Source organism: Schistocerca americana, chromosome 4 (genome assembly GCF_021461395.2).
Source record: "Schistocerca americana isolate TAMUIC-IGC-003095 chromosome 4, iqSchAmer2.1, whole genome shotgun sequence".
Taxonomy (NCBI): domain Eukaryota; kingdom Metazoa; phylum Arthropoda; class Insecta; order Orthoptera; family Acrididae; genus Schistocerca; species Schistocerca americana.
In genome coordinates this window covers 664194550-664221730 of record NC_060122.1, presented here as the reverse complement: position 1 = coordinate 664221730, position 27181 = coordinate 664194550, and positions in this window count along the sequence as shown.

The following is a 27181-nucleotide window of genomic DNA, read 5'->3' as shown; positions in this document are numbered from 1 at the left end:
CTCAGTAGCCTCCTTGTACCTATATGGTTAAACATATGAAGTCAAGTCCAATATTTGTGATTGCCGTTGAAGTGAGCTGTCTGCACTGGTATTATTTATCGCAGTTTTCACACCTTTATGCAACTTTAAACGTGTCTCATCATTCTTCAGTACATCAGTATGCCAGAGTCTTCAACGCTTATTCTTCAGAAGGTTCTCTTAAATACATACACATACAAATAAAATAATATACGCGCAGTTATACCTAAAATAATGGATTAGTCAGGTGAGTTTCCATCCTTTTGTGGACAGAGTATTATAAAAAGACCGTATGCAATGTTGATAAAAGTAATGATTTTATTTACCTGGCGTAGCTCCTAATTTGTGGGATCACTGTATTACGCCAGTAGTTTTACTGTGTCCCCACGGAACGTTGAAAATTACAGCTGTTAAATTTTGGACAAACCGGTTTATCGCCACATTGTGATCAAAACGCGCTCGGCCGTTTATGCAATTATGCAGCTCGGCGACCGTAAATCAGGCGCTGCAGCAGAAATGATTGGAGTAATTTTAAACTTATCTTTAGATAACATATCGCTGCAATGGCATCATAGTCACTGCAATTGGGCGGCGAACGAGTGTCGCATTATCTGCTGCGCGCCGTAATTAACTGTGGCGTGGCAGCGTCGCATTGCCAGCCGGTCTAATTTACAAAACACTGCACATGCACATGCACACAGCCGGGCTGTCAGCGCTCGGGCCAGGCACCGGTAACGTGTGCATGGCGGCGCTGCTTCCATCCTGCGGCTATGTGTCTCTCTCTCTCTCTCTCTCTCTGTCTCTGTCTCTCTCTCTCTCTCTCTCCACATACACACACACACACACACACACACACACTCTAAAAGCGGCCAGTACCTTATAACTTGAACCTATGAATATATAATATAATCGGTGTCCGGTTTTAACGCCCTGAAACACATTCCCCTTGTTTGAAATTTGACCGTGAATGGATAGTACTACATTTAGTGAATATACGGTAGTGAACAAACTTTCAGAGCCAACGAAGTAAAAAAGCGACATTAATTTCTTCATGTATGGGTCCACAGCCTTATCGTAACTTCTTAATGACGAAACCGGACGTGGGGATTCGGAGAATGGTAATTGAGTGAGCCCACACAATTAAAATTATTTAACACAAACAATCTGCATAATGCACACACTGGTAGAATTATTCAGTTAAACAAAAGCGAATTGTTATCAGACTGCCTACGCATACATCAAATGCCATAAAAATGAAAAAAAAAATGCGCCAATAAAAGACCGACAGGGTGACATCAAACCGATATTTAAAGCGCCACTGATTAATGCATCAACTTAATTTCAAACGTATTTAAATACATAATTTAAGATTAAAAAGTTTTAGAATGGTACCGATATTTGGATCTGGTGCCACTATTAACAAATACATTACAGACGACAAGAAAAGGATGATTTGTCCTCAGAAACCTTTAAAACACACCAAAGACCAGATTAAACAATGTAACACCAAAACGAACAGTTACGTGACCTGACAATGTGACATGAAGAGCAACGCGATATGACTACTTTTAGTGAATATGTGTAGTAAACGAACTTCCAACGCGAACGGATTAAAAAAGCGGCATTAATTTCTTCATGTATGGGTCCCAGCCTCAAAAGGCGCCAATAAGGTACTGTGGGTACTGTGGTGCACGCAGGGGCCCCATGCTATTGCAGTCTTTCTTCTCTTCCATTCTGCATTTCCTTTCCCATATCCACTCTTTCCCATCCTAGCTCCTTCCCCTCCCGCCCCTTTTTTCTCCCTCGGTGTTTCCCTTTGTGACGACCCTCTAATTCCCTTGGTTACACTATTCTCTTTCAGTCTTGTCTTTCGTGTTCTATTCACCCATATAGTTTAGCTTTTTCTGGTCCCACTTCGATTTTGACCTCCCTTTCTAAATTCTGTCTCTGTAGTGTGAGCCACTTGGAGAAGAACTCCCTCCTTAGCATACCCTTCCCCACCGAATCAACCCCCCCCCCCCCCCAAGTAAGTCACCATCGTGTGTTGCCAGTTCATGTGGTGGGACTGTCAAGTACCTAATTGGCTGAACCCCTCTGATAACATAAGGAACACACTTCTAGTTCCTGAATTGTCATTGCTGCATGAATATCTAGGAGTGGTGTCTCGTCTTTTTGGCGCACCAGAACACCTGGCAGCCCCTTGCTGTGGAAGGGGGGTGCCCATGGTTGAGCCCCTGATAAGAATGGATGGTACCAGAACGACGCTCTTCTATGGTCATCTCTTCAGACAGTAATGGTTCTGTCTCTGCTCCTACTTTTGCTTCCTCGGGCTTTCCCTTCCCGGGCATCCATGGGTGGGGGTAAGGTCCGCCAGCTTAGGGCGAAACTATTTCCTCACTACTTGGTTTGTTCCAGGACAGATGGGGAGACTTTCGTCGCTACCAAACCACTCTTTTGTGTAGAACATATCGAAGGTGTTTGGTGAAGTTGACTCAGTAAGATGGGATTGTTCCCTACTGAGCAGTGCTCCGGCACGTGTTTGTGCCGTTGACAGATTGGCGTCGTATATTCGGATTGTGACCTCTCGTTTTCTTAGTCCGTTCACTGGCGCCACTACGTTTGCTCGCTTTGTCTGTCCGTGAGTGGCAGCAGCGACGTTTATCGATAGCGAGTACCGTGGTACTATCTTTGGAGCGACCTCTAGTATTTCCGGGTCGTCGTGTGTCAGTAGTTCAGTAGGGACGGAGCAACGGTGAGGTCGTTATATTCGAGTAGTGCAACGATGTGTATCTGGTCTTTCGACCGTTTCTGTGTTCTCAGCGTTCATGTCTACGTGCAGTTCGTCTTGTTGCTGTGTAGTGATTGTTTTAGCATTGTTTCAGTTGTTTGTGGAATTGTCTTTTGCGGTTCCGCGTGCATTTAGTTAGATTTTGAACAGGCAGTTTTGGTCTTAACCCTGTCTGCGTACGAGGATTTGGTGGAGCCAACTTGTGTAATTAAATGCTTGTCATTTGACGATGTTAACTGTTGTTCTATCGTGGTATTGGCTATCGCATCTTAGGTGGATTTTGCGATTGTGTCGGTCGGTATTTAAGCTGTCCCTAGTTTGAGTTGCCATCCTGTTAAGTGAGCATAGCTCTTGGCTGCCCGTCTCACCGCTTACGCAGCTGTAGGGACATTTCTCAGGTCGATTCTTGGATCACTGTCTGTGGATCACCCCCTTCTTTATTTGGTCTGATTGAGTCAATTGTTTAAAAATAATATTTTGTTTAAATTATTCCTATTGCTTGTGGCTTGCAACCGACAAATAATTTGGAATTCTTTCGTAATAAGGCCTTTAGCCGTCAGTGTAGCTTGTGTTACAGTCAATTGTTTAAAATGATTTTTTTAAATTATTTCCTTAAATAAAGTGTACGTGTTTACTGTGCAACCAACGGTAACTGATTAGGCCCCGTCCACACCTTTTCCTGCCTTCCCTAAGTCCCACGTATCACCTACTGATTAAAACCACTTTTTCCAATCAATCTGCTTCCTTTTGTGCTTGCAAGCACTTAGGAGACATCACAGTAAGCAATATTACTCACCATTTCTTAGATATGACCCAGGGAATTATTTTCCACAGGGACCTCATTCTTCAGTCTAACAAGGAACTGAGGACTAATCTGATATGACATAGTGTTCATTTCGTCGCCCAGTAGAGAGGTCCTAAGGACAGTTGCGTTGATCCTGGCGCTTTCATCCTGGGTTTTGAGGGGGATACTCCAGAAAAAGTCAAAATTATGGTTTACCATTGTAACGTGAAGCCCTATATCCCTTCGCTCATGCTCTGTTTCTGGTGTCTCTGTTTTGGTCATATTTCTTCGCAATGTGAGGTGAATCGTATTTGTGACGACTTTGGCAGCCCTCTCCATGTGGAGAGTCCTTGCACCACACCGCCAAAGGGTGTGAAACGTTCTGGGCCACATTCTCACCTCATATTTCCCAGTCTATAAAAAGGAAACGAAGATTCAGAAGTTCAGAACTCTCGATCGTCCATCCTACTTTGAGGCCCAACAGAAATACGACCGTCTCCACCCAGTACCTCTAATATCTACCTTGCTTGTGTTGCATCCTTTCTTCCTCCTCTTTCATCCTTGTCTCCACCCTGTTTCCCTCTTCTTTTCCCTCCCTGGCAGTTCAGTTCTCTCCCTCACAGAAACACTCCTTCTCCTCAGCCAGAGAAGCCTTTTTCTCTGCCACCCACTGCAGATGGAGCTCTCTCCAGGAATCCCCCATCCCCCACATCTCCAATCTCCAAAACAAGAAGTTCATTAGTTCGACACAGATGTAGGACCCATGCTCCGTGAGCCTCAGGGCCACTTGTCCTTTTCCTGACCCTGGTATTACTGACACTTGCTCTCTTCCTGACCACACTTCCCCTCTCCCACTGAGGGAGAAGTCTTGGGACAAGCCCACCCCACCCTCCTCCTCTGACATCCCAGTGGGTGTCATCCCCTCCCTCTCAACCAAGGTCCAATCTTACATTCACGGATGCCCATCTGTCCTTACTGGTGCCATACACTGACTTGGTACAATGACCATATCTCGCCCATTCAATGTCCATCTGACTTCTTGTAATACTCTCCTCCAATGGAACCGTAATGATTGCTATCGCCACTTTACAGAACTGCAGTCTTTTCTTTCTCTCTACTCTGTAGCATCTGTTGTACTGCAGGAATCTTGTTTTGTTGATACTCATTTCCAAGTCTTCTGCTGGAGCTGGATCGGCCCTTTTCGAGCCTTCTGTGGTGTCTGTATGTTGATCCACACAGACAGTCTTAGTTCCTGGGTTCCTCTTCATAAAGTGCTGGAGGTGGTGGCTGTTTGGATCCATTTAGACTCTGCAATAACAGTATGCAATCTTTATCTCCTCCCCCCCCCCCACCTGCACCCTGACTGGCTTCGTATGCTTCCTCTTCTTCTTTCCCTCATTTGACAGCTCCCTCCCTCTATCCTTCGTCTTGAATGTTTTAATGCCCATAACTGTCTGTGGGGTGGTACTGCGACCACTGGCTGTTGCAGGATCATTAAAGACCTCCTGGCAAGGCTTGAGCTCTGCCTCCTCAACACTTGAGATCCCTTACGCTTAAGTGTGGCACACAGCTTTTTTTCAGTCATTGATCTTCCCATTTGTAGACCTGGAATCCTCCCACCCAGTCAGTGAAGAGTTCATGACGATTTGTGTGGCGGCGATCATTTTCTGATCGTAATATCTTTTCCTCATCATCACTCATTGTGACTCCATCCCAGGTGGGCTTTTAAGACTTTTGATGTGAACTGGGATGCCGTTTCCTCAGTTGCTATTCCAATCGCTCTATCACATGATAGCACTGATGAGTCGTTATGGAGTTTGACAGATGTCATCCTTTTGGCAGTTGCTTCAGTGGTTCCTTCTAATTTGGGTTCTGCCCCATGGAAGACTGTCTCTTGGTGGACTCCTGAAATTGCTGCAGTTATTAAAGACTGCCATCCTGCCCTCGAACACTACAAATGGTATCCATCTTTCGACCACCTCCTAGCCTTTAAACGGCTTTGTGCCAGGGCCCATTACCTTCTTAAACGCGAGAAACGGATTTTTGGCCTCTGTCCTCCTACAGGTCTCCCAGGAACTTCCTCAATCTTTACTAGCCCAGAGTCAATTGGGGCCATTGCTCTCTGCCCTGACTCGACGCCTCGATTGGACTCGGTGCACAACAAAATGCTTCAGCACTTATTGGTAGCTAGACAACGTCGTATACTTGCCCCCTTTAATCGTCTGGGGAGCAGAAGGGACTTCCCTTTCCGATGGTCGTTATTCCATTCAAAAATCGGGTAAACTGCCTCTTCAGATGGGTAACTAACGTACAATCAGTTTAATCAGTGTCCTGTGCAAGTTTCTTGAATGTACAGTGCGTTGAAGGACGTATTGGATCCTTGAAACCTGGGACCTTTTGGCTTTGACCCAGGATGGTTTTCACCAAGGCCACTTTACTGCAAATAATTTAGTCCACTTGTAGTCTGCAACCTGAACAGCTTTTGCCTGTCATCTACACCTTGTGTCTTCTTCGATCTGCATAAAGCTTGTGATACGACAAGATGCCACTGCATCCCTGTTGTCTTACACGAGAGGGGCCTCCGCAGCACATGTCGGTTTTTATCCAGACCTTCCTTTATGACACACTTTTCAGGTACAGGTCGGCGCATTCCATAGCACCTTCCATCTGCAGGAGAATGGGGTTCTATAGGGCTCTGTTTTGAGCATTCTTCTTTTTTTGGTGATTATCAGCTGTTTGGTGGCAGCTTTTGGGCATAAGATGTCCCCCTTTTTATATGCTGATGATCTTTTGATTTTTTTTTCGCCCATGACTGGCAAGGAGCATTACACCAAGCGCAATCTTGATGTTTCACTTATGGCTTCCATTTTCCGGCTGCCAAGACCTGCATTGTGCATTTCTGTCATCACTGTACAGTCCATCCACATTCAGATCTGTACCTTGATGGCCATTCCTTGGACTAGTTCCATGATCAGCACACTAGTTGAGGCAGGGGTTCCAGCATTACAGGTTCTGTGTCAACAACAGTTGATCCCTTATGCATTATGTATCTGCTGCTCTCTAGAGCTCCTGAACTACTGTCTCCTCTTTCCAGACACAGAGATTTACCTCCCGCAATGGTGGCCCAGGTCTGGGGCTATATGATCGTCATATGCATCTGGTCCCTTTTCTTCCCAACACCAACTTTCACATCTATCTCCTTTTCTCTGGGTCCACTCGTCTTCACCTCCACAGTGCATACTCTGTCACAGCTGTTTCTTGATCTGTGACTTTGGTTCATCCTAAGGCTCTCTGCTGCCAGTTCTTCTCAAGCCTCGGGGCGTTTTGGGATTCAGAAGTAGTCCCTACTGGTGGCTCAATGGTTGCCACTCAGATTGGCTTTGCTTACATTCATGTGGGATGTAATGGACTCCGCTCCATGCCAGATGGATGCAGTGTTTTCATTGCGGATTTGGTGACCATCTCTTGAGCATATCCATTTCTGCACTGATAAGACCTTCCTGACCAGTATCGATTCTTTAAGCAGTTTACAAGCGCCTGACCAGTGTTATCCCACCATCCCTTGGTTCTGACTATCCAGGATCCAATATTTACCCTTAAATATTGTGAATGCTTGGGAGTCTTTCTCTGGACCATGGGTCACATTGGCATCCTGGAGAATGAACTCACTAACAGGCTGGCCAAACTAGCTGCTGGTAAGCCACCACTTGACCTTCAGTCACTATTATGCTGTCAAGTTCTACAGATTTGAAATATGAAATGGCATACTCTGACTTTGCTGAACAAACTATGAGCGATAAAGGAGATCATGAATTCGTGGAAGTCCTCTTTGAAGGCCTCTCACTAGGAGTGCATCGTGTCTTGCTGGCTCTGCATCAGCCAAACTTTGTGACTCATGGTCATCTCCTCCATCACAAGCATCCATCCCAATGCCATGTGGTACCTGTTTAATGGTGGTCCACATTCTGCTGGACGTCCTAATTTAGCCACACTGTGGAGAACTCTTGATCTCGCTGACGACTCGTTACCCCTGGTGTTAGCGGATGATGCCTTGGCTGACCTGGTTTTACGGTTTATTTGTGAAGGGGCTTTTTAGCAGTCTCTCTAAGGGAGGGCACCTCAGTCTGTCTGTCTCATTGAGGGGTTGGCAGGATTCCCTGTTGCCTCCTCTGTCCTGAACTTGCAGAGACTTTATGGGCTTCATTGTCGCCCCAGCCCTCGCCCTACCCGCTCTTTTGCTCTTCTCCCCCTTCTCGGATGCTTTGTTTGATTTGGTGCTCTTGCTCTGTTTTCCTGTGTTTCTCTCCTCCCATCCATGCCGCTCGTCTTTTCTGGGTATTGTTGGGTGGGTTGACTCTGGCAAGTGGCTGTGGGTATGTGCCCTCTCGCACTTTCTGCTCTCTGTATGGGTTATCTCGCCCACCTTTCTTCCTCTGCCCCCTTTTCTTCCTCCTTGTTCCTTTCTCTAGACTAGGTTGACCTTCAGTAGAGCTGGAGGTTTCCTTTTCTTGGATTTCGCGCTAGGCCCTTCTTTGATGTGCAGTTTTGCTGACTTGTGAGATCTATGTAAGAGTGACAGTATGACCTCTCAGTTCTGTTAATTTAATCATTAAACCAACCAACCAAAATTTATTTTACAGGCCCCAATAATTAGAACGAACCCTGAACCGCTCTATGGATTTAAATTTAGTACAAACTGACTTCACATGTCAGGTTAGAATACAAACCATATTTCATGCTGACGAAGACCACGAAGGCCTCCATCTCAGAAATTATGCCTAGCTGACAGTTACATTCGACACCGCTGCAATTGTTCATCCCACCACTTTTACACATGTGGAACAAAAAGAGTGAAGTTTCAGAGCTCTGAAACAGAAAAAGAAAACAATGTTACCACACATACAGTCGTACCTCAAAACATCACATATCATTTAAAATAAGGACAGGTTTGCATATTGACACCCCTAGACTGCCAGATAAACTCAGCCACGAATAAACAGTTAATGGTCGGCCTCTTTGGCTGAACAGCATACATTTAAGCGACCGTCAAAAGCAATTCATGCATAGTACCGTCCAGGCAGTACAAAATTTAAGGGCACATCCAAATCTCCCAAAACACATACAGGCTATGGCTGGCATTTCCGTAGACGTTTGAATAACAATAATAATAATAATAATAATAATAACAAGGAAAGCCGGCCGAAGTGGCCGTGCGGTTAAAGGCGCTGCAGTCAGGAACCGCAAGACCGCTACGGTCGCAGGTTCGAATCCTGCCTCGGGCATGGATGTTTGTGATGTCCTTAGGTTAGTTAGGTTTAACTAGTTCTAAGTTCTGGGGGACTAATGACCTCAGCAGTTGAGTCCCATAGTGCTCAGAGCCATTTGAACCAATAACAAGGAAAAAACATTCATAAATGGAGCACCCGAACTTACATGGGAGCCAACAACCTCACCTGCCTTTGTCACAATTCAATTGCTATGCTTTACAGCAGAGTCGATCGCCATTGACTTCCGCAACATGAAGGTGATAACTGCCACTCATCCTCGCAGTAGGTAAACCGCGATGAGGCACACTCGTGGCGCAATTAAAGCTTGGCTCCACCACAGTGAATGTTCCACAACAGTAATGGAGGTGGCCCAAACAAGCGACAACTTTACATGGGGCTACCCACAACCTAGCCATTTCCTAACAGAAAAATCTGCCGCCTTCCAAAATCAACACTCTCCATTATCATGGGCCATCTTTACGCACTGCTGGCTACTAGCAGACTTGTCCCCTCTACACCGCCCAAGCCCTTCTCTTCGTGTGTTTACGTGGTGTGTGTCAATAACAGCACACTCTCGCTGCGTGCCAAAGAGCTGCTGCTAAGCACTCTCTCCAGCTTACCTGATACATATCGATACGAATTTATCAAAACCATCCTGAAAACCACCGTAAGCTGTCATTTTTATTACGCAAGATGCTTTTATTGCACCATGAATACGTATCACGTTACTGGCCGGATTCGGCATTTGGCCATTGTCAGATGTGTGGCATTGTTCATGTGTATGACACTTTTAAAAACGCTTTCATGCTATGTGGGGACAATTGTTCCCACACACTTCGAATGAGCGTATATGTCGTTTTATACATCACCAACAGCTTCCAAGCGCAGATTATACAATACCTCAGGTAAATAAAAACATATGTAGTAACGCAAATCATCAGTGTTACCGTATCAATCCTTATAGAAATGATGTGTGCGATGCGTACGTAACTACACACTGTATTTTTAACAACTAACGAATGTAAAGTGACTCATTTCAAAGCAAAGTCTCGAAGCGTTCGTCGTTGCAGCATAAGTGTTTAAGGTCATTACAACTCACGCTCACCTCAGTTAACTGGAAAAAAAAGAAACGGAAAGTTACTACTGAAGGAATGTTAAGACATACGCCTCCGCCGAAGGCCGTACATTTCAAATATGTTGCATGTGCAGGTGGTGCTATCATGAACAAAGCTTTTAAATGAGCATGTATGTGCATTGTACATCGGAGGATTGAAAAATGATTTCACGAGGAAAAGATTTCACGAGAGAGTTGAATTTGAACTCAGTTATTATTCAGAAAGTAGACAAAAAAGCTCGTGAATAATACGTACGAACGTCTTTTAAAGGACCACGTTACTGCATAGAACCACACATCTACAAAAGACAGAAAAGTAACCCCATATTCATAATAATCCCCACGATATCGTTTAATGAGTGGGAAGGTAGCGTGATAAGCGAGTGACATGCTCGATTGACAAAATTAACACTAAATATTGAACATCACGTATTCTAACAAAGACGTGAACCGAACAAATAGCTTACATTGCTTACATGAAACACAATTTCAAAGCACGTTCGTAAATAAATCAGAAACTCACGTAACATATAATTATGCAAGTGCAATAAGAGCAAGCAACCATCTCGCCAATGTTCCTGGACGATGTAGCTTAAATATGCCCATCTCAATATCACATAAATGTCTGTATTTCGCAAGCTGGCAACAGACAAATGTTCTCAGCTTCAGCCGAAAATAGACTGTTTTGTCTGTCCGTCCACGCTCCTCTATCGAATTCGAACCTCAGCGCCAGGCAATATGATTGTCTAACAGCAGACATTATTAAAAATACTAGGTAAAGGCCTTCCTTCCACTACTCTGTCAAGGATAAAGATACTCCGTCCGACAAAAACCAGTAAACCCCCGAACTGTCATGTATAAATCACTTCAAACGTCTCATTGTTTTATAATTGTGTTAATGTTTTGTCTTTAAACGTGTAAGCGAGAAAAGTTTAGGAAAGATTTGGAATTATGCTTAAAGCTTCTTGGAAGTCGTACAGTGCTCTCTTTGTGAAACTGTGGACTAATATTGCTCTCCACTTTAAGCAAAACCTAATTTTTCACGCATGTCAATGCGAGGCCTACGAGAAAGACAGGCCGCGGCGCGTACGTCACGAAGGTAGCCTGCGCTCGCTCGCTCGCTCAAACCAGCAGACAAACTACGTTTCTACACCTGTTAACTCGTAATTAGGCGTGTCTGTACAAACGAAAACTGAATCTTCTGCTGGAATCAGCTATTATGGAATCTCACTATTATTAGTCCTATAATGATGGGAAGTGCATGGGCCTATTTATAATTTGTTACGGCTGTACTGCCGTACAATAACATAAAATCATACTGAAATAATCATCAGTTGCATAAGGCACCACTTCCAGCATGTAATGAGAACTGTTAAGCAGAAAAGACTAAATGTTATAAACAAGCTGTTATACCATTTATATCGAGTATTGATCTTCAATTAAATTTTTCTGTAGTACTGTTAATTAGTAAGACTTCATAATAGCAGATTCCAGTGGAAGATGCAATTCTCGTTAGTTCTTACACGCACAGCTGCGAGTTAACAGGTTTAGAAACGCATTTTGTCTGCTGAGCTGAGCGAGCGAGCGAGTTTAGGACTACTTTCGTGACGTACGCGCCGCGGCCTGTCTTTCTCGTTGGCCTCGTCTCAGTGCATATGACGTCATATCTCCTGAACTACTTGTCGTATGAAGGTAAAATTTTGCATGTACATTCAGTGATACAGAAGATGGACAAAAATCTCGAAACACCAAAAACATAATACATTACCTTGCCTAACAAGGTGTAGAAAACCCGTTGGTACCACTTCTAGTCGTCTCGGAATAGAGAAGTACAGGTCCTGTATGGTTTTCAAAGGAATCTTGCACCACTATTCCTGGGAAACAAAGGCAAGTTAATATTACGATGATGGAGGCACATAGCGATCACACACCCTTCTCTCCAGAGTAGACCACAACGGCTCAATAATAATGAGATCTAGTGCCCGTGAATGCCAGGGCAGATAACACAATTCATTCTCGTGCTTACAAAGCCAGTCCTGGACGTTGCGAGCTGTGTAGACCGGTGTCCTGTCATCTTGGAACACAGCATCATTGTACCAAGCGAAGGACCTGATCTGTCCTAACAGTTACATAATCCCTGGCAGTAATGTCTCCTTGCAGAGTAACCATTAGACCCACGAAACACACCGATACAACTGGCCATATCATTCTTGGGACGCAAACTAGGCCAGAATTTGGAAACAGTGCGAAACAAGACTCATCTGACCTAATGAATTTCTTCCAATGTTTCGTAGTCCAGGTTTTATGGCTTCGGCACCAGGAATTGCATCACTGAGGAATCTCTTTGGAATTACAGCTCGCCCTGCAATTCCCTGTTTATGAAGATCCGTTCCTGTTGTTTCGATGCTAACAGTGCTCGACTTCTTAAGTAATAGAACCCAGGGAAATGTGGTAGGTCCGTTGTTGTTTTCTATCTACGTAAATGATCTATTGGAAAGGGTGGATAACAATGTGCGGCTGTTTGCTGATGATGCCGTGGTGTACGGGAAGGTGTCGTCGTTGAGTGACTATAGGAGGATAGAGGATGACTTGGACAGGATTTGTGACTGGTGTAAAGAATGGCAGCTAACTCCAAATATAGATAAATGTAAATTAATGCAGATGAATAGGAAAAAGAATCCCGTGACGTTTGAACACTCCATTAGTAGTGTAGCGCTTGACACTGTCACGTCGATTAAATATCTGGGCGTAACATTGCAGAGCGATATGAAGTGGGACAAGCATGTAGTGGAAGTTGTGGGGAAGGCGAACAGTCGTTTCGGTTCATTGGTAGACTTTTGGGAAGATGTGGTTCATCTGTAAAGGAGACCGCTTATAAAACACTAATACGACCTTTTCTTGAATACTGCTCGAGCGTTTGGGATCCCTATCAGGTCGGATTGAGGGAGGACATAGAAGCAGTTCAGAGGCGCGCTGCTAGATTTGTTACTGGTAGGTTTGATCATCACGCGAGTGTTACGGAAATGCCCCAGGAACTCGGGTGGGAGTCTCTGGAGGAAAGCAGGCGTTCTTTTCGTGAATCGCTACTGAGGAAGTTTAGAGAACTAGCATTTGAAGCTGACTGCAGTACAATTTTACTGCCGACAACTTATACTTCGCGGAAGGACCACAAAGATAAGATAAGAGAGATTAGGGCTCGTACAGAGGCATATAGGCAGTCATTTTTCCCTCGTTCTGTTTGGTAGTGGAACAGGGAGAGAAGATGCTAGTTGTGGTACGAGGTACCCTCCAACACGCACCGTATGGTGGATTGCGGAGTATGTATGTAGATGTAGATGTAGTGCGATATTCAGTTCCGCAGTGACTTCTGGAGCTGTCGTGCTCTTTATTTTTCGTCACAATCCTCTTCAAAGACCATCCATCAGGAACACTCACCAGACACTTTCGTTCGCGTTGTGACTTAGAGGATAATATTTTCGTCGCTGTCCTCGTGTCCGGTATAAATTTTCGATACGGTGCCTCTTGAAATACGAAACACTTTTGCTCCGTTGGTTACGGAAACACGCAGCGTACGAGCACCAACAATTTGCCCATTTTCAAAGTCACTTGGCTCCGATATTTGTACTCACAGCTACACGGAATACTGCCCCAACCACGACTGATAGTTGCAACGTGTTGAGCACATAGCACAGGTCCCATCAGTGATAAAACACAACAGCATAACCAGCAGGCTTAGCTAGCATCTGTGTTTTCATACTTTTCTCATTCCCTATAAAAGTAGACACTGTCCGCAAAGTGTGTTACGAATACAGATAGTTGTAAGGAAGCACTAGATTAAAACGTCATGCCTGATGTAGACGTTTGACTGTATGAAAACGAAAATGTAGTAAGCGATATATTTTTTTTTCCTCTCATTACTACTAGCGGGTGTCAGCGAGAAATTTCGTAAATGTTGGAAATGTGTAATCTTTGTTGGAAGTCACTAAGTGCGTTTTCAAATACTGGATTAATAAAGTCCGTGCATTTGCATCTCATCCGCTTGTAACATAAGATTTTATCTCTTAAACAGTGGATAATGACATGATTTTAAATTTTTAAATTCGGCCAAGAGTCAGGCGAAATGATGAAAATCGAATTTTTATTTCCCGTACACTGAAACTGGTACCGCGCGTCTTTGAATCAGCGAAGTGAACAGCTTGTGTACCAATACATAACATGAAAGTCGTTTACACACACACACACACACACACACACTTATTTATTCGAATAATCCTCTCGGAGGATGCGATGCATCACGCAAATCATGTTTGGTTTTGCTTTTTTGCGTTTAATTTTCGTAGCTCCCAGATTTCCTTAATCTATCGTGAGTGTAGTTCCTTTTCTTCCGCGCCCCTATTCGAGGCCTTTTTCTAGCCTGAAATCCTGCCTTTTGTGTTGCTTGTATATAAAAAGCTAGTTATGTTTCACAACAACGATATTTTCCGCATCCATGCTGCCTATACATCAACAGATCGTTTTCTTCAAGGTGAGTCATAACTTTGGACCACAGTGTATCGTGTATCGTGCCTCTTTTTTGTAATCTGCTGATGCGATCTGTGACTGTTTTTACGAAATCTTTACGCAGCCAGGACACGTAGGGAGGATACAGAAATTGAAAAGAATAAAAACAACTTCAACTACAAAGAAGAAGAACTGAAATTAGACAAGCTGTGGGCCTTGTGCTAAAGAAGGTAAAAGTGCCAAATCCTCCCCCACTAAATGCTTCATAAAACACATCGGTGCGATACTGCATTCTAAGGTAGGAGTCTGATGTAATGAAGGACCTCTGCGTGGACAGGAGCAAACAGTTCTGCTGCTGAGCTCATTTGAGACAGTAACTGCTTTCGGAGTCTTTATAGCGTATAATGATGTCTTAAGCGTTGGAAGACGAAACGTTAGTCAGGGAAAATTTTCCTAGGTCCACGGCCTAATTCCGATGAAACGAAGGTCACCAGTGTGGAGTCCTGCACTGTAGATTTGTGCGTCATTTATCATGTAAGAGTCTTGTAGATATTACATCTCTGACAGCTGTATTTACAGTGGACAGAATGTCAACCCGATATTAGCCATACATGGCATGTAATGTTTAACAACCTGTTTTTGAATATCTGTATTCGATCATCTGAACACACATGAACCAAGTCTAAACAGAGTGCAGAGAAAATCGGCTGTAAATGGAGCTGTGATTTTCCTTTTTGTGGATCTACAATGTAGGGTGGTTTTTTTTGTGGCTGAGGATGGTGTAATAAACAACATTGCATCAGTATTTACTTCATTTGCAGACCAGTGATCGTAGGTATTAGGAGTAGTACGCTTTTAGGACGCTTAATACCTCAAATTACAGTGTGGTTACAATTAAAGTGCGGCTGCTTACGGAGGTACAGTGTGGGCTGTATTCAAAATATTGCAACGAAACTTAGTAGATACGCTACTGCGTTAATGTGGAACCGGTTTACGTTGGAAAAAAATGTTACAATTTCGCCCACCAGATGCAAATCTGTCGCTGTGCACTGTTTTTATGACGGTATGACATCCATGCTGTCATTTGACAAGCCATAATGTGAGTGAAGAGTGTGGCTATGGAGAAGAGAAACTGCACGCTGTTAATGAAACTGTTTTATGTGAACGGCAGAAATTCGAGTGCTGTACTGAGAGAGTATCACCAATTGAAAGGTCTGAGGAGAGGTCCGATATCATTAAATTGCTTAAAGACAATATAACGAAATTCTAAAACAAGAGTGAGCTTGGCAGAGCAAGGCGTTCTGTCCCGGTGAAAGTTATTGACGAGGCTACTTTTGCTGTAACTGACCATAAAGCACGTATCTACATCTACATCTACATCTACATTGATACTCCGCAAGCCACCCAACGGTGTGTGGCGGAGGGCACTTTACGTGCCACTGTCATTACCTCCCTTTCCTGTTCCAGTCGCGTATGGTTCGCGGGAAGAACGACTGTCTGAAAGCCTCCGTGCGCGCTCTAATCTCTCTAATTTTACATTCGTGATCTCCTCGGGAAGCAATATATTCGATACCTCATCCAGAAACGCACCCTCTCGAAACCTGGCGAGCAAGCTACACCGCGATGCAGAGCGCCTCTCTTGCAGAGTCTGCCACTTGAGTTTATTAAACATCTCCGTAACGCTATCACGGTTACCAAATAACCCAGTGACGAAACGCGCCGCTCTTCTTTGGATCTTCTCTATCTCCTCCGTCAACCCGACCTGGTACGGATCCCACACTGATGAGCAATACTCAAGTATAGGTCGAACGAGTGTTTTGTAAGCCACCTCCTTTGTTGATGGACTACATTTTCTAAGCACTCTCCCAATGAATCTCAACCTGGTACCCGCCTTACCAACAATTAGTTTTATATGATCATTCCACTTCAAATCGTTCCGTACGCATACTCCCAGATATTTTACAGAAGTAACTGCTACCAGTGTTTGTTCCGCTATCATATAATCATACAATAAAGGATCCTTCTTTCTATGTATTCGCAATACATTACATTTGTCTATGTTAAGGGTCAGTTGCCACTCCCTGCACCAAGTGCCTATCCGCTGCAGATCTTCCTGTATTTCGCTACAATTTTCTAATGCAGCAACTTCTCTGTATACTACAGCATCATCCGCGTAAAGCCGCATGGAACTTCCGACACTATCTACTAGGTCATTTATATATATTGTGAAAAGCAATGGTCCCATAACACTCCCCTGTGGCACGCCAGAGGTTACTTTAACGTCTGTAGACGTCTCTCCATTGATAACAACATGCTGTGTTCTGTTTGCTAAAAACTCTTCAATCCTGCCACACAGCTGGTCTGATATTCCGTAGGCTCTTACTTTGTTTATCAGGCGACAGTGCGGAACTGTATCGAACGCCTTCCGGAAGTCAAGAAAAATAGCATCTACCTGGGAGCCTGTATCTAATATTTTCTGGGTCTCATGAACAAATAAGGCGAGTTGGGTCTCACACGATCGCTGTTTCCGGAATCCATGTTGATTCCTACATAGTAGATTCTGGGTTTCCAGAAATGACATGATACGCGAGCAATTGTGCTAGGCTCGTGCAGTGTGATGAGAATTTTCCAGCCCATGGTCAACAGTAAGGCAAGTTTCGCAGTCTATTTTACACTGGTACCCGTACAAGACCCAGACTGTGCAGCAATTGAAACCTCATGAGCCGCAGCAACGTTCTGAATTGACTCCTCGGTTTCTGGCAAGGAGCGACGTCGACGAGATGTGACCGAGCAATATTCTATGGAGGGACGAGACACATTTTACTCTAAAGGGTGCAGTGAATACACAGAACTGCCGATTTTGGGGAACTTTAAACCACCGTGTTGAGCACGAAGAGCCTTTGCATCCGCTATATGTCACGGTATGGTGTGGATGCACAAGCACCTTCATTCTGGATCCGTTCTTCTTTGAAGAGAGTACTTCTATAGGGTCTGTCAGGAGTATTGTGGCATCTGTATGTAAGCGAGACCTTTTTGTGTACCATATTAGTCCTGCTTTGGAAGAAGGCAACTCTGTGGAAACCACATTTTTCATGCTACTTGGGTCAACACATCACGTCTCTCGCCCAGTGAATTGATCGTATGACACTGACAACCAGGAGTTCCCACCCACCTGGGGAAATTAGGCCACAGACTTGCAAGACTTTTCAGTTGACGCCACATAAAGTGACTTGCGTGTCGATGATGATGAGATGATGATGAGGACAACACAACACCCAGTCCCCTAGCGGAGAAATCTCCGAACCGACCGGAAATCGTTAATGCAACGATTCACGAACGTGCTATCTCCACAGGTTTTCCAGATGCATGGCCTAGCAAGATCATCTAATTTGAATCCATGTGACTTTTCACTTTAGGGATATCTAAAAGAACTAGTTTACCAGGGACACGTTTGTTCTCTATCTGTTCTGAAGGCCAATATACGCGAACATATTACTCATGTACCTCCGGAACTGCTGTGAGCAACTGTTGATCATGTCATTTTGAGGATGCAGCATCTCGATGGACAAGAAGAGAATAGAAGCTTTCGAAATGTGGTGCTACAGAAGAATGTTGAAGATTAGGTGGGTAGATCACGTAACTAATGAGGAGGTATTGAATAGGATTGGGGAGAAGAGACGTTTGTGGCACAACTTGACTAGAAGAAGGGATCGGTTGGTAGGACATGTCCTGAGGCATCAAGGGATCACAAATTTAGCATTGGAGGGCAGCGTGGAGGGTAAAAATCGTAGAGGGAGACCAAGAGATCAATACACTAAGCAGATTCAGAAGGATGTAGGTTGCAATAGGTACTGGGAGATGAAGGAGCTTGCACAGGATAGATTAGCATGGAGAGCTGCATCAAACCAGTCTCAGGACTGAAGACCACAACAGCAACAACAACAACAACATCTCGATGACCTCTCTGCTGCTCATATTGAACAAACCGTACATAGTGGTTAATAATAAAATCAGCATAGTGCCTTTCTCACTTGTTTGACCTTTTCTGACTATGTCCCGTTCCCAATTAGTTACATATGGAAACATTTCTACTTGTCTTTCTTGCATTCACAGCGCTAGATATACAAGTGGTGGTCACAGTTGGAACTAATATTTTTTCCAGCTTGGATCGGTTCTGCATTAAAGCATTAAAATATTTACTAATTTTCGCTGTCATACGATAATTGTAGCCCACAATTGACCTATGTGAGTAGCTGCACTTTAATCATAACCACTCGGTACATGCGGCATTAGTGCTTTTTTCCTCCAGACCCCCGTAGACGCAAAACGGTTAGGCTATACTGACAGGGGAAGTTAATTTAGTGGTGCAATTATGACCACGCACAAACACAAGGTAGTTAATTACGTGAAGTGTTTGAGGAAAGGCTGTTATAGGCAGAGAACAAGGAACTAACAAGGGAACCTCCCCATCGCACCCCCTCAGATTTAGTTATAAGTTGGCACAGTGGATAGGCCTTGAAAAACTGAACACAGATCGATCGAGAAAACAGAAAGAAGTTGTGTGGAACTATGAAAAAATAAGCAAAATATACAAACTGGGTCGTCCATGTGCAATATAGGCAATATTAAGGAGAGTCTGAGACGAGGAGAGCCGTGGTCCCGTGTTTAGCGTGAACAGCTGCGCAACTAGAGGTCTTTGGTTCAAATCTTACCTCGACCGAAAATTTTAACTTTTTATTTTCAGTTTATGTGACAAACCCTTATGTTTTCATCACTTTTTTTGGAGTGATTATTACATCCACAAGAAAACCTAAATCGGGCAAGGTAGAAGAATCTTTTTACCCATTCGCCAAGTGTACTAGTTAAGTGGGTCGACAACATATTCCTGTCATGTGACGCACATGCTGTCACCAGTGTCGTATAGAATATATCAGACGTGTTTTCCTGTGGAGGAATCGGTTGACCTATGACCTTGCGATCAAATGTTTTCGGTTCCCATTGGAGAGACACGTCATTTCGTCAACTAATCGCACGGTTTTGCGGTGCTGTCGCAAAACACAGACACTAAACTTATTACTGTGAACAGAGACGTCAATGAACGAACGGACAGATCAGAACTTTGCGAAAATAAAGAAAGCAAAATTTTCAGTCGAGGGCAGACTCGAACTGAAGACCTGTCGTTCAGCAGCTGTTCACGCTAACCACGGGACCACGGCGCTCCTCGGCTCACATTGCCCTTAATATTGCCTATCTTAGGCATGGACGACCCAGTTTGTATATTTTGCTTATTTTTTCATAGTTCCACACAACTTCTTCCTGTTTTCTCGATTGATCTGTGTTCAGTTTTTCAAGGCCTATCCACCGTGCCAACTTATAACTAAATCTGAGGGGGGTGCGATGGGGATGTTCCCTTGTAATATAGTGAAGTGCTTATAGTTAAGGTACCAGTGGTCATAATATCTGCACTTATACCCCTAACGCCCTGTACAGCCCGCAAACCACTCTGAAGTGCGTTGTAAAATTTACATTGAAGTGCCAAAGAAAATGGTATAGGCGTGCGTATTCAAATACGGAGATACGTAAACAGGCAGAATACGGCGCTGCGGTCGGAAACCCTTATACAACACAAGTGTTTGGCGCAGTTGTTAGATCGGTTACTGCTGCTACAATCGCAGGTTATCAAGGTTTAAGTGACTCTGAACGTGGTGTTATAGTCGGCGCACGAGTGATGGGACACAGCATATCCGAGGTAGCGATGAAGTGGGGATTTTCCCTACGACTGTTTCACTAGTGTGGAATCCGGTAAAACATCAAGTCTCCGACATTGCTGCGGCCGAAAAAAAATCCTGCAAGAACGGGACCAACGACGACTGAAGAGAATCGTTCAACGTGACAGAAGTGCAGCCCTTCCGCAAATTGCTGCATATTTCAATGCTGGGCCATCAACAAGTGTCAGCGTGCGAACCATTCAACGAAAAAACGTCGCTATAAGCTTCCGTAGCCGATGGCCACTCGTGAACCATTGATGACTGCACGACACAAAGATTTACGTCTCTCCTGGGCTCGTCAACACGGACATTGGACTGTTGATGACTGGAAAAATGTTGCTCGGTCGGACGAGTCTCGTTTCAAATTGTATTGAGGGGACGGACGTGTGTGGGTATGGAGTCAACTCTTTTCCATGGACCCTGAATGTCAGCAGGAGACTGTTCAAGCTGGTGGAGGCTCTATAATGATGTGGGGCATGTGCAGTTGGAGTGATATGGAACCCCTGATACATCTAGATACGACTCTGACAGGTAACACGTACGTAAGCATCCTGTCTGATCATCTTTATCCATTCATGTCCATTGTGCATTCAGACGGACTTAGACGATTCCAGCAGGAGAATGCGAGACCCCGCATGTCCGTAATTGCTACAGAGTGGCTCCAGGAATACTCTTCGGAGTTTAAACACTTCCGTTGGCCACCGAACTCACCAAACATGAACATTATTGAGCATATCTGGGATGCCTTGCAATTAGCTGTTCAGAAGAGATCTTTACCCTCTCATAGTCTTACGAATTTATGGACGCCCTGCAAGATTCGTGGTGTCACTTCCCTCCAGCACTACTTCAGACATTAGTCAAGTCCATGCCAAGCATTGTTGAGGCACTTCTGCGTGGTCGCGGGGGCCCAACACGATATTAGGCAGGTGTACCAGTTTCCTTGGCTCTTCAGTGTACGAAGATCCAATGTTATGATGACGTGCCTTATTCCATTCTCATAATGAGCAGACGGGAAATATACGCACCATGACCTCTTATCTGATTCTCATGAACCTTGCTCGATGGCTGCAGCAGAACTTCGAATACTGGTACTCTTAAGTTTTCCCAACAGCGTTTCGCGAGTGCGATGACGACTTTCTGCCAGGGATTTCCGTTAAGGTACTCTAAGCGTTTCTGTTACAGTTCAGTACAGGCTCATTCGACCTGTTCTGACGCTAGCTTTGCTCCTCTAATTTCTTTTTATGTTTGTTGACATGTCTGCCTGATAAGGACTCCAAGCACTACATCAGTATTCCAGAAAATTCGCATTAGCTTATTGTATGTGAGTTTCTGTGCAGATGCTCCGCTATTTCCCAGAACACATCAAATGAAGGACAGATAAACGCTGCCTCATTTCATACCGCTTCTTAGCATAACCCCTAAATACTAATACGATACGACGTCCTCATGATATTCGCCACTAATTTTGTAATCGAATACTATCGGGTTCTCCCACCTGTTACATGGATTACCTTGCAATGTATCAATGTTTAAGAAGATCTGCCGTTGGGAAAATCTGTCGAAAAATTGTTTCTTTTCCTTACGATCGTTCAACAATAATCTTCTGTAAGCAACAGTATCGCCAGTGAACAATCTTGTACTCGTCAACTGATGAATGAGTTATGTACATACATGGGGTATATTAAAGGTACTATTATGTTTCTTTGGGGTACACCCGTTGTATAGTTTCATTCCCGTTCAACATTCACCGTCCAGTGAAACGAACTGGGTTCTATTAGCCGTATCCATCGAGCGAATCGTGTGTCTGTGAAGGTACTCAGTATGATCTGTTCTTGGTTATTAGGCGATGATGAGAGCGTTCTCAGGAATTCTAGGAAGACAGAATCTAGCTGCTCACTTTCATCCACTGTTATGTATGAATAAAACAGGCTTTAAGAATGAAATTTTCACTTTGCAGCGGAGTGTGCGCTGATATGAAACTTCCTGGCAAATTAAAACTGTGTGCCGGAACGAGAATCGAACTCGAGACCTTCGCCTTTCGCGGGCAAGTGCTCTACCAGCTGAGCTACCCAAGCACGACTCATTCTGGAAACATCCCCTAGGCCGTGGCTAAGCTATGTCTGTGCAGTATTCTTTCTTCCAGGAGTGCTAGTTCTGCAAGGTATGCAGGAGAGCTTCTGCGAAGATTTGAAGGTAGGAGACGAGGTACTGGCGGAATTAAAGCTGTGAGGACAGGGCCTGAGTTGTGCTTGGGTAGCTCAGTTGGTAGAGCACTTGCCCGCGAAAGGCAAAGGTCCCGAGCTCGAGTCTCGGTCCGGCACACAGTTTTAATCTGGCAGGAGGTTTCAAAACAGGCTTTTGCTAAATCCGTGCTGATTCTTTGAGACAAGCTTGTTTTCTTCTTTTTTTAAAAAATATACGCTGTAGGATCCTGCGACAGTCGGACGCGAGTGATATTGATCTGTACTTCAGAGCATTCGATCTTTTCCCTTTTTTTTGCTATTTTCCAGTCGTGCGGGTATGTTGCTTGTGCAAGAGATTCGAAATAAATATAATATAGGAAAGGTGCGAGTTCGACAGTGTATTCAGTGTAAAATCTAACTGGAATTCCGTCTGGGCCTGGTGTCTTGTTCTCATTGTATTAGCTGTTTTTCAACATCGAGGTTCCTAACATCCCTATCTCTCATTTGAGTGTCTGTGCGGCGGTGAAAGATTAGTACAGGAACATCTTCATGCCTAGTACATTCTTGAAACCTTTCTTTAAAATTTCCGCCGTATGTGTGCTGTCTTCAGTTTTGACGTCAGGCAGAGCAATGAGAGATTGAAAGGAAATTTTGGAGCAGGTGACTTAATTTCTGACTACAACTTTTTACGATCTTGCGATTCAATTCTCGCCAAGATCTGACTCTGAAAATTATTGTGACCATGAAACTGACCCTTTTTGTGGATGCACAACTTGCTGTTAAGACTTCGCTAGCCCTTTCCTTGCCATCTTTTGTAGCGAGAATGTAGTAGCCTGTTTTTGCAGGTTCTTGCAATGCTACCATTAAACGAAAGTGTCTCTTTTGTTGTTTTTATCTGGATTACGCTTTACGATTATAACATCTTTCGGGATTAACCACAATTGTTCTGTGTTTGCCAGATCTAAACAATATTCTCAGTTCGCCCTTTAAGCAAACTGATAGTGCCTGCATCAGTTTGGCCATACACTCTCTTAGCTTTCTACATGACATTTTTGCTTTCGGTGACCATCGTCACTGCAATAGCATCATTGTCGGTAACGTTCCCTTACTGAAGATTCTACGAAAGGTCAAGTCTGTTTGTAGTGAGATGATCTGAAATATTTAGCTCGTCTGGGGCACCGAGCGAGGTGGGGAAGTGGTTAGTACGCTGGACTCGTATTCGGGGGGGACGACAGTTTAAATCCTCATCCGAGTATTTCCCTAAATCGTTCCAGGTAAATGCCGAGTTGGTTCCTTTCAAAGAGCACGCCCGGTTTCCTTTCTCACAACCCCTCGTAATCCGAGGTTGTGTTCCGCCTCTAATGGCTGCGTTGTCGACAGAATCCAAACCTTAATCATCCTTTCTTTTGAACGTGGACTCTAGAAATAGTTGTTCGAAGAAGTTGTCAGACAATGTTTTAACACTACTTGGCAAGACTGTTTGTCCTTACCGCCGATAGCGTAACTCTGCTTTTCCAGGCTGTATTGGGCAGATTAGTCACCACTTGGTAACACCATATATTCGGAGTGTTTGCGTACTATCAAGTTTCGACTGTATTTGAATGACTACGTCTGATGTGTTTGAATCTAGTGGTCGGTAGAAACACCCAGCTATTAATGTAAGTCCACCGATCCGCGTGCTCCTATCAATAGATCGCAGGCAGCTTATTGCTTTACCTAATACATCGACTTGTGCCTGCCAACACCACTACGACCCCTCCCGGGAAATCTCGTTCCCCTTTCCTACATACTGGAATAACTGCGTTGTAACCATCATCTGTACCATTTATTCTTTGTTCTTTACCCGGTTCGGTAGTTGTGACCATCCACATGATGAACAAGCAGTTCATCTCTCCTTTAGATGTATTGAAAGCCCTCAAAATTACAAAATGTTTACATAATCATACGTCGTACACGATGATTCACAGCATAAAACTGGCCTCACAAAAACTCACAACCGCCTATAAAAGAAATAGCCTGAGGACTGATCTCAGTTAAACCAACCATAATATTAAGTGAAGCTACTACTGCAAGGGAAAATCATTGATAATTAAGTTAATACAGAAAGGTTGTTAACACACCACAGCACATCTCACAAAAATGATTCTTTCTAGACAACAGAAGAAGGTAAATGGATTAGACATCTTCGTGTCTCGTCTCCTGGACAGACGCAACATTTAACAATGTTGATTGTAGTATATGCTGTAAAAGCTTGAGACGATACTGTTAATACTATCTCATTACCTTCACTTACACATTGTTTTTAGTATTAATGACACAGTGGCCATGAGCCGGCCGGAGTGGCCGAGCGGTTAAAGGCGCTACAGTCTGGAACCGCACGACCGCTACGGTCGCAGGTTCGAATCTTGCCTCGGGCATGGATGTGTGTGAAGTCCTTAGGTTAGTTAGATTTAAGTAGTTCTAAGTTCTAGGGGACTTATGACCACAGCAGTTGAGTCCCATAGTGCTCAGAGCCATTTTTGAACCACAATGGCCATGTCTACAGTCTGCACACTTACCGAGAGACTTTGCAAAAGGGATGGACACAACTGTGTTACTTTATTTTCTTGTGCACATTCATCTTTTTCTTTTATCCTGAAATGTTGCTAATTATGTGAATTATTTATTTGTGTAGTTTTGTGAGCAGAGTAGTCACAGTTCAAAGATACACATGTTATTTGAGTTTCGTTGTCAGCTTAATAGTTGGGGCAAATTTTTGGCAAAGCGGAAGTTCAAGTCAGAGAACACCTGCAGTCAAGAATTTCGAGGCAGGATTAGCCTACAGGGCTGGTAGGATCTCCGGTCTACCTCCCCCCCCCCCCTTCCCCCCTCCACACCCCCGCCCCCCTGGGTAGCTCAAAGCGACGCTCAGACGGCTCTCCTCTCCACCATTTCCGACATTCGGATACCGGCTTGGTAAGGGAATGGACGGAATCAGTGATCGTCTCATGAGGCTGAATGGTGAAATAACACCATGATTTGTATTATAGTTGGGTTACTAATACGTTCTTTTTCAGGTCTATTTCAGTTAGAGAAGAATTGCGACACCTTTTTAGTAATTTTTCACATAAATTCACTAGTTATAACATAGTTTTCTAACGGGTTCTTTGTGCTCATCTTATACCAAAGGGTGGGTGTAATTATGTTATGCCTGCAGCACATTTAGTGTGCCGACTTAATATCACTGTGTGCTTTTCTCTTTTTTTTCCTCAGTTGTGAAGTTAAATGACTTTGTTTACTAAATTTTGTCTGGTCTTTGTCTTCATCCACCCACGTGGGTTTTGCTTGGTGGACAATTAACCATACCCATCCTTAATACGTTATTGCGTGTGGTACGTGTGTAATTGTGGTTACGACCCAAGGACGGCCCACAAAGGTGAGTACAGAATTTACCATTGACTTCCACTCCCCCACTTGGTGGGAGCTGCACAGTCAATGAGACCTGACCGTTCACGTAGATTTTCAGGTCAGACAATGCGTGTGATCGTGTGGTAGTTCTGTTAAACCCAAAGACTATTCCGCGGTGAGTACAAATTTGCTCCTTGTCTTCCACGAACTCGCATGTTACTTGACTGGTTGGACAACGCGTAAACATCGTCCTTGAGTTCTTTCAAGTTTTGCCTTACTCGACTGGAAATGTGAGGTTTTATTAGAATACAATTACGATTTACACGGTGTTCAGTGTTGCATATTTTTGTCTGCTTGACTTCCAAGTGATCCCATAAGATTGTATGAGATTCCATGATCTGTCTTTCAGCCAACTAATCCGGTCCAGTACTTGCTTTGCAGTTCACTAGAAAGTGTACCCACACTTCTGAATCTATATTGTACGGGTGCGAAGTAACGCATAGAGACGGATCATACCCCCTTTCGTAATGTATCTTTCTTCCTAATTTTAAAATTAATTACGAGACTATCCAGCGCTTGAAATATGTGTGGCTCTTCACAAAGAATTGGACTGTGTCCCATAATCTTTGTAAACAGCATATTTGAACAAGTAATTGTTCATGCTCGTAATTTCTTTCACCTTACAGCATCTGATAATTCAATCCTATGCAGATTTGTCTCCACCAAGTAATCTTGAGTGAGATAATAAGTAACTACATTACGATGATATGTTGATTGTAGTCATGTTAGGCACAGATGTAGTCGCTCGCGATACGTTATTTTCTTTGGCTGCTTGTTTTTCCATCACCTTATCTGTTGTCCTAGTTACCTTTAACTCATGTTCATTGTATGTAATTGGTTTAGTAACTATTCAGCGAACCCTTATTGCTCTCTAACAAGCATTCAATCAGAGAAGACAGCATGATCGTAACTGTCTTCTGAGATATAAATTTATTCCCTCATAGCATTACTTCAGGCACCGACAAGAACAGTTTTAACTAGTGTCCATATGACCCTTTGTGCCAATCATCTGTCTCATTTCGATGATTGTATGATTAACATCCAGATATCAAGCCCAGGGCAATTAATAACGTTATAGAAACGAAAAAACAAACAGCTCCCTCTTCATATTTAGAACTGTGAATCGATAGGAAAAATAAGCGTAACCTAAAACGCTACTGAGGCACTCGTATTAATCTACAGGCATCAATACTTGTTTCTTATTCGGACGGTTTGTTAGTTCGTGGGACATGACATTTAGTGTCACTTCTTCGTGACATGGAAATAAGATATTCGACATAAGAAAACATGCAAATAGGTGATTGTTTTTACA